The sequence below is a fragment of the Paramormyrops kingsleyae genome, chromosome 1 (assembly GCF_048594095.1).
Source record: "Paramormyrops kingsleyae isolate MSU_618 chromosome 1, PKINGS_0.4, whole genome shotgun sequence".
NCBI classification, from domain to species: domain Eukaryota; kingdom Metazoa; phylum Chordata; class Actinopteri; order Osteoglossiformes; family Mormyridae; genus Paramormyrops; species Paramormyrops kingsleyae.
In genome coordinates, this window is record NC_132797.1 from 37529583 (window position 1) to 37538307 (window position 8725).

The 8725-nt window shown below is 40.0% G+C and overlaps 1 long non-coding RNA gene across 1 annotated transcript; it reads right to left on the reverse strand.

The window, feature by feature from the left end:
- Positions 1-6309: 6309 nt before the first annotated feature.
- LOC111851602 (uncharacterized) lies at positions 6310-7720 on the reverse strand. The gene is made up of 2 exons (XR_002840055.2): positions 7492-7720; positions 6310-6582 (listed from the first exon to the last, which is right to left on the reverse strand). It is a non-coding gene; the product is annotated as an uncharacterized lncRNA (long non-coding RNA).
- Between the last annotated feature and the right edge of the window lie 1005 nt (positions 7721-8725).

Genomic DNA, 8725 nt, shown 5'->3' on the forward strand with positions numbered 1-8725 from the left:
CTTTCTGATGGGCATGTCTCATGGGTATGTCTGATCGGTATGTCTTTCTGATGGGCATGTCCCATGGGTATGTCTTTCTGCTAGGTATGTCTTTCTGATGGGTATGTCTGATTGATATGTCTGATCGGTATGTCTTTCTGATAGGTACGTCTTTCTGATAGGTATGTCTTTCTGATGGGTATGTCTGATGGATATGTCTGATCGGTATGTCTTTCTGATGGGTATGTCTCATGGATATGTCTGATCGGTATGTCTTTCTGATGGGTATGTCTCATGGGTATGTCTTTCTGATAGGTACGTCTTTCTGATAGGTATGTCTTTCTGATGGGCATGTCTGATGGATATTTCTGATCGGTATGTCTTTCTGATGGATATGTCTGATCGGTATGTCTTTCTGATGGGTATGTCTCATGGGTATGTCTTTCTGATGGGCATGTCTCATGGGTATGTCTGTCTGATTGGTATGTCTGTCTGATAGGTGTGTCTTTCTGATAGGCATGTCTTTCTGATGGGTATGTCTTTCTGATACATATGTCTTTCTGATCTGTATGTCTTTCTGATTGGTATGTCTCCTGGGTATGTCTTTCTGATGGGTATGTCTCATGGGTATGTCTGTCTGATATGTACGTCTTTCTGATAGGTATGTCTTTCTGATTGGCATGTCTGATGGATATTTCTGATCGGTATGTCTTTCTGATGGATATGTCTGATCGGTATGTCTTTCTGATGGGCATGTCTCATGGGTATGTCTTTCTGATGGGCATGTCTCATGGGTATGTCTTTCTGATCGGTATATCTGATAGGTATGTCTTTCTGATCGGTATGTCTGATTGGTGTCTGATTGGTGTGGTTCTGTCTTTCTGATTGGTATGTCTCCTGGGTATGTCTTTCTGATGGGCATGTCTCATGGGTATGTCTTTCTGATGGGCATGTCTCATGGGTATGTCTGATTGGTATGTCTGACTGATGGGTATGTCTTTCTGATGGGCATGCCCCATGGGTATGTCTTTCTGATGGGCATGTCTCATGGGTATGTCTTTCTGATCAGTATATCTGATAGGTATGTCTTTCTGATAGGTATGTCTTTCTGACGGGTATGTCTGATTGATATGTCTGATCGGTATGTCTTTCTGATGGGCATGCCCCATGGGTATGTCTTTCTGATGGGCATGCCCCATGGGTATGTCTTTCTGATGGGCATGTCTCATGGGTATGTCTTTCTGATAGGTATGTCTTTCTGACGGGTATGTCTGATTGATATGTCTGATCGGTATGTCTTTCTGATGGGCATGTCTCATGGGTATGTCTTTCTGATAGATATGTCTTTCTGATGGGTATGTCTGATTGATATGTCTGATCGGTATGTCTTTCTGATGGGCATGTCTCATGGGTATGTCTTTCTGATGGGCATGTCTGACGATTAAACAAATAAAGCAGCACAACATTACAGTAACTAACAATAAATAAACCACTAACTTACGTGTACTGTTAGAGCATTTATGTAATTTATTTAAACTTTATTTTACCAGTAAATGAACTGAAAGCAGTTCTCACTGCTTTATGTGCTTTTCGGGAGAAATAGCAGATAACGCATTGGAACTTCCTGGGATACAAACGTCATGCGTGTGACTAAAATCTTCAGCCAATAAGGGCAAAGTTGTGTCGTCACGGAGGCGGTTCCAATTTGTGCTGCACGGTCTGTCTCAAGTTGTCTTGCTCTCACAAGGATTTTGTACCATGTGACATGGTGACGCGTGGTGACGTTTTGGAACATTTCTTTGCCGACTTCGCTATCATGCGATGTGTATGAAGTGTGTGGACTGTGAAGCACAGTGTCCATTGAGAAAATGTATACAATGTAATGTTTTTAAAGTAGATGCATCTGACTGGTTGCATTTGAATTGAGGCGCGTAATGAATAATGATACTGTCCTGTGAGGATGTGCTGTTTTCTGTTTTTTTCCCCATGCCATCGAGACCACTATGTCCGAGACCAAGACAAGACCGAGACCAAATAGGGTCGAGACCAAGACAAGACCGAGACCAAATAAAGTCGAGACCAAGACAAGACCGGGATCACAAAAAATTGGTCTCAAGACCGGTCTTGAACTACAGCACTACAACAGCGATACAGTGCCAGGCTGTCTGCAATCTTGAATTTACATACTTCTAGCACCAACACACCAGGCAACCACATTCTTTGATTCCATGCCTGGGGTGGCACTGTTGAGCAAAGCTGTTCTGAAAAGTCATGTTTATGAAGTATGGAATGGATGATATAAGAATAAATAAGAGTTTAATTAATGCTAAACCATGTACTTTTAATAACCATGCAAATTTCAAATTAAAGTAAACAATAATATAAAAACGAAATAAAAAAAATCGGAATAATAACACTGAACTAAATACATACAGGTGTTGCAGTACAAACATATTTTTTTCTAGTTTGTAGTCATCTGAGAGTCTATGTAATCCTGTAGTGAGGAATAATATCAATGCAGGTATTTCCGGACTGCCTCCATCAGCTTCAAATCTGCTTTCCATTTTTGTTAATGCTCTGATCACAAAGGGTAGAAAAGCTGTTTATATACAGTCATTGATCTGACTCCTTTCTGAGTTCCTGCTACTTTTCCCCTGACCAATGAACAATCAAGGTTCACTTATATCACTGAATGGAGCCTCTGTGTTGTAATAATTTTCTAATGTTCCGTACAAGGTAACCCTATGCAGCATGCAATGCTGCCCCATGACACGATCATTGTGCAGACTTTAGGGTGCTTTTCAACTGCACAATGTACTGAACTTTTGGTAACTGAAAACAGTACCAAAGTGAACGGTACCGCTTGTGTCCATTTTCAACTGCCATGAAAAACAAGTACCAGCCCAGAATGACATCATCACAAAGTGAGGTGGGTAGTGAACAAAAAAATGATACTATATTATACGGCTGAGCAATGTCTGATATTAATATCTACATTGCATGTTATGCACATACAATTCTCACATTGCAAGGAGCAAGATAGCTGGGTTGAAATCAGGCTTTTGTCATGTCTCCTTACTGTCCAAATGTTAATGGTAAATGGTATTTTCAAAAACAGCATTATTTTGCAATACAGTTCTGTATTTTGACCATTTTCAGTCCGTCACAGGAAACAAAACATACAAGCTTTGCAATTTTAATAAGATACATCATACATTTTTAAAAAAATCTGTTTAAAGTATACTGCCAGTCACAATAATTTTCATCCTTGCTGTTTAAATCCCTCATATGCCTTGTTTCCGGAAACACGATGCTGGTGCTGGGCTGGTTCTCGCTTGGTGCCTATTGTAAACCTGCCTGAGTAAATGGAATGGAAATGTTGCACAGGCAGAAGTGAGAGTAAAGTAAAGATTCATATGAATTCTGTTTTTTTTATATCTGTTTTGGATTTTTTGGTTGTTATATGCTGCAGAACCAAAAAAAATGAGCCTTTAAGAGTATGACTAGTTGCGCTCGGTCTATATTGCCTATATCCACTTTTGTCTCCTTAAATACTCCATTTCTCTCGCTCACTGTTTTAATGCTGTCCTTTTTAAGGATCGCACAATAAAAGTGTCTGCTAAATACTGAACTTTGTTGTCCTCCTCAAGATCTTTTTGCCACTCGAGCGCCACAATATTTTAATTATTCGACCTCTGACATGTTTATAATTTATTATTGAATCTGGCCAGTGGATCCTGTCAATTTCCACAGAATAAAAAAAAACAAAGTAACATTATTATGTTATTAAGCTGGCAAGTTGTGTCACTGCCAGCACTGGCGATACTAGACAAAAGTATGTCAGTTATGGATTGAATTTTCTGGGTATGCAGAACATTTGGATGTGATAGCCCATTCTACATTTGCTGATGTTACAGTTCCCAATTCTGAGACCAGCTTTTCTGTGGTGTGGTGCTGGAGCCAGTTTTTTCTGCCCAGGGCCAGGTTTTTGGTATGGAAACTCCTGGCACCACATTGGATGGGTTTCCCAGAAATGTAATTATTTTATTTAACTTTTAATTTAATTAAAAAATCTGAAAAGTTTTCAATATTATGCATCGCAGTATATCACAGCAAATACTTTTTATTTTTGTAATGCCAAGCCAGTCTCATCAAGTCTATTCTTGGGTTTGGTAATTTGTGCAGCGGAAAAGCTCCATTAGGGGATTCAAAGGATCTGCTGATGACATCTTGGTGCCAAATATCATAAGACACCTTCAGAAGTCTTGTATCTATGCTTTGGCGGATCACAGCTATTTTGGCGGTATACAGACCTTCATTTGATGATTCATCAGCAAATTCAAAAAGTGTTTTCCCTTTATTGCTCTCTTCATAAAAAGATTCCCACCTCTCAGCTATCTCCTAAGTGAGACAAACCTTCCCTGACAATAGGCAGTTTCCCACCATTGCCAGGAGTTACAAAAGTTCCCAGTCGAGAATTTGAAGTCAGAAACCAGGTTCTGGAACTTGTGAAAGTGGAGTGAAAGTGACCTATTTCAGGAACCAGTAAATGTTGTCGCCTTTCCACTGCTGGAACTTGACTTTACTGTAGTTCCTTGGAGGTAGTTCCTGAACTGTTTTTTAGTTCCTACTCTAGAGTAGATACTTCTCACTCGACCAAGAAATATTGGGAAAAATTGGGTAGTATCACTGGTACTAGAGGTGAAACTTGCCAGCGCTTATTAGCGAAATAACATTACATAATTTTTTTTATTCTATAGAAAATGAAAGATTGATCTCCTAACTGTTAAACCGAGCTGGTGAAAGAGGCACAGATCCAGTAATGCGGGGTAAGCTGATCCTTTAATGAAGCTGACAGGTAAGCACGGGTGTTCAGCAATAACACAGAGCCCCGAAGGGAAAGCGCCGCCATCCAGAAGAGCGGGGCGGCTGCACCCAGTGAACCGGCTTCTCTAGAGATGTCACTTGGGCAAACAGGTTTGAAATCGATAGGCATGGATCGTCGTCGTAGTACGGGTGCGTGGGTCGTCAGCCAGAGGGTCAGTCCAACGGAGAAACACAGGACTGGAGCACAAGAGGAGAGGAGGACAGGAGGTACTGGACTCGGCAGGGCAGGACGATCAGGATCGGGACTGAGGAGGGTAGGCACAAAAGGCGAGGGCTCAACAAAAGGCAAATAGGTAAGGTACGGGAAAGCAGGGAGACGGAAGACGAAAAAACGCTCGGTATGGCTTCTTTGCATCGGCTCAATACTTCGCGAGTAGAAGGTGGCTGAGCTCTTCTTTTAAGGATTAGGAGGAACATTTTTGTACCATTGGGGGTACATTAGTATTATTTGCACCTTGGGGATGTTCCTTAGAGTCAATTTATGTACTTTAAAAGGTACACTTACCTAAAGCTAAGGGCACAACTGGCATACCTTTGAGGGTATGGCCCCAGTGACAAAGGTACAAATTCCCAAGTAGCATTCCCACATGGGCCCCATATGGGCTCCATATGGGCCAAAAATCAAAATCTGCACCCAAGAATCATATTGGCTCCATGTGGGCCAGCCCAGAAACCCCAAATGGGTTCGGTATGGGTTATTGCTGGGCCCCACATGGGCCACATTACCTGGGCACAATGTGGGCAAATGACGTGGGATTTATCTGGGTCCCATATGGGCCACATTACCTGGGCACAATGTGGGCCAGCCCATATGGGCAAATGATGTGGGATTTATCTGGGCCCCACATGGGCCACATTACCTGGGCACAATGTGGGCCAGCCCATATGGGCAAATGATGTGGGATTTATCTGGGCCCCACAAGGGCCAAATTACCTGGGCACAATGTGGGCCAGCCCATATGGGCAAATGATGTGGGATTTATCTGGGTCCCATATGGGCCACATTACCTGGGCACAATGTGGGCCAGCCCATATGGGCAAAGATGTGGGATTTATCTGGGTCCCATATGGGCCACATTACCTGGGCACAATGTGGGCCAGCCCATATGGGCAAAGATGTGGGATTTGTCTGGGATATGCAAAATCAACAATCAAATTTTGCATTTTGCATACTTAAAGAACATATTACGTTTTACAAGTGAAAGTAATCCAGAAAATGTGGTTAGTGTTTTCACAATCCTGCTAATTTAAACCGCGGCATCCATAGTACAGTAGCTGGTATTTGGAATGATCGCTACTGGATTATATTAAGATCATTTACACATGGTAACTAAATTAAATTGAGCAAACAGTGATGAGTTTTTCAGGTAAACTGTAAAATAACTTAAACTGATAAGTTAAACTGTGGCTGAACCAAAAGTAAAGAAGCAGATAGGCCTAAAATCAGTTTTATGCAATATTTATTTAAGGAAAATCACACACTGAAATCACAATTAAATAAAACATCAGTTTACATTTATTTTACAAATTAAAAAATCCTCTTAGTCCACCAATTCCACTCTCCTCTGTTTGGAAGGGCCACTCTCCTGCTCTTCCTCTTTTCTGCGTCTCTTCTTCCACCTTTTAAATCACGTGCATTGTAGAGGAATGAGGTAATGCTTCCTTTCACCTCATCTTTTGTAGCCTCTTTCGTTTTTGAATTTTGCCGCACAGAACCTGGAAAAAAGGTGAGGAATAATCTAATTAAATTTGTGCATTCCATTTGGCAGTAAGTGATATTTTATCTGTTTATCTAAAAACAATCAAATTACTATATCAGTCAATCCCAAAGTACAAGTTTAAAATTACCAACCTAAAAATACAATAATATCTGCATTTCTATTGTACTGGGAGCAGCAGAGCATAAAAAAAATAAAACTGAAAAAAAAACTAATGTTAAATATATTACCACTTCTCAATTTATTCAAAACTTTGCCAGACTGCCAATTAATTTACCGCGATGTACGTAAAGTTGAACCCTCCTTCCTCTTCCTCAGTCCCCCCCGTAATTTACGCCCATGCTTCTACGCATCTCTATGGTGTTTCTTTGCAAACAGGTTTCGGCTTTTAAAACACCCCTCCCCCCGGCCCGTTAAGGTGAAAGACGAGAGACGCTAAAGCAAGGCGCCGGGAAAATGCTTGATACATGCAGTATGTCCATCATATGCATTTAAAAAGGACGTCCTGAAATAATTATCAAAAAGGAACTAGATTACATTGGCAAATAACATTTGTTCTCCCGCTGAATTGAGTTCTAATTTAATAATCATCATTTTACATGATGTTACGAAAAAATGGTTACAAATGTTTTAAACTGATCTGACTACAATATTGTACTTTATACTTTAACATCTATCACAGTATAGATTAAACGGCGTTTTAATACATATATATATACACACACACACAATGGCGGTCATATACATTAAACAATGTTGTAAATTTAAAATAAAGCGTATGCTCACAAAGCATTTGAGTTGGAAACTGTAGTTAAAAATATAAGAAAACGTTCGGACGCATGCAAATTGATATAATTCTCTGTTTATAATGTATTTTTCAATCAAACAATCAACTAAAATTACTTACCTAAAACGCACCGGGAAAGTTTTCAAATTCTGCGGAGTTTTTCGGGTGGACTTCCGGTGAAATAGCCGTTGGAATGTATCGCGCATGCGCAGTACAGCTCTAGTCCGCCAGGCCTTTTCGAAAGGTTTGTTCTGTTTTTTTCTACGCCAATGACTGATTGTTTGATGACTTGTTTGATGAATCTGTATGTATGTGGTCTTCAAGTATGTCATTTCAAAGTGTATTTTCTCCTATTTTATTATGATGTTTATCAAAAAAAAAAGTTATTTAAGATTAGATGTAATTATCAGCTAAAACACAGATCTTATCAAAAGCTGTAGCCTATATTATAATGCGCCCTGGCGGGGGAAGGGGGAGCAGTCACAATGACGTGTGACTGCACATTCACAAGGGGGCTGGGGGGGCAGTCACAATGACGTTTGGCTGCCAAGGGCCCTTGAATTGTGGTGGTTGTGGTGGTGGTGGTGGGGGGGGCCCTCGCAAACGTTTTGCCCAGGGGCCCACACAACCCATAATCCATCCCTGCCTATCACCCACTTTCAAAGTAGTCTGACATGCCTTGACATTTTACAGTTTTCCTGAATTGCTAAAACACATTTCCTAAAATCTCCTCTATAAGCACAAACCCTAAAATTCAAGCTAAACTCACAATACCTTACACTCGTCTTGCAAAATCAAACAATCTTATGAAAACTATTATCTTTGCTCAAAAGCAAACACTGCTTTCAGATCACACATCAAGCCAGTTGGTTAAATTAACACTAATGAACATGGTCATTACACACTACAGCAAAAAACTGAAAACACTATACAAGTCAAATATTTGTATATAAGTCAAAACTGTTGCTGGCATGTAAATTAGAAACTGCAAGACTATAGTAAAAAAAAGTATGGTCGTCTACCAAAAATATTTGTATACTGTACATTTATGACTGCAAAAACATGATAACTAATATATAACATTAATTGCTGTATTCCAAAAAAGTTACTGTAAAGGACAAAGCCAAAAAGTAAAGCACAGTACAGAACCATATGTTTTTTTTTCATTTTCCACTCTGTCCACCTTTATTCTCCACAATCTTATCAGGACTAGGTATAAATAAATCAATTCCTGGTGTGAACTTTTCAAGATCGCATTCCGGAGCTCAACATTTGGGATGTTAATTCTCGTGTAATAATTTTGGCCCTGGGGGTTTCAAATTTCCACTCAGAAACTAAATATTAATATTAAGAA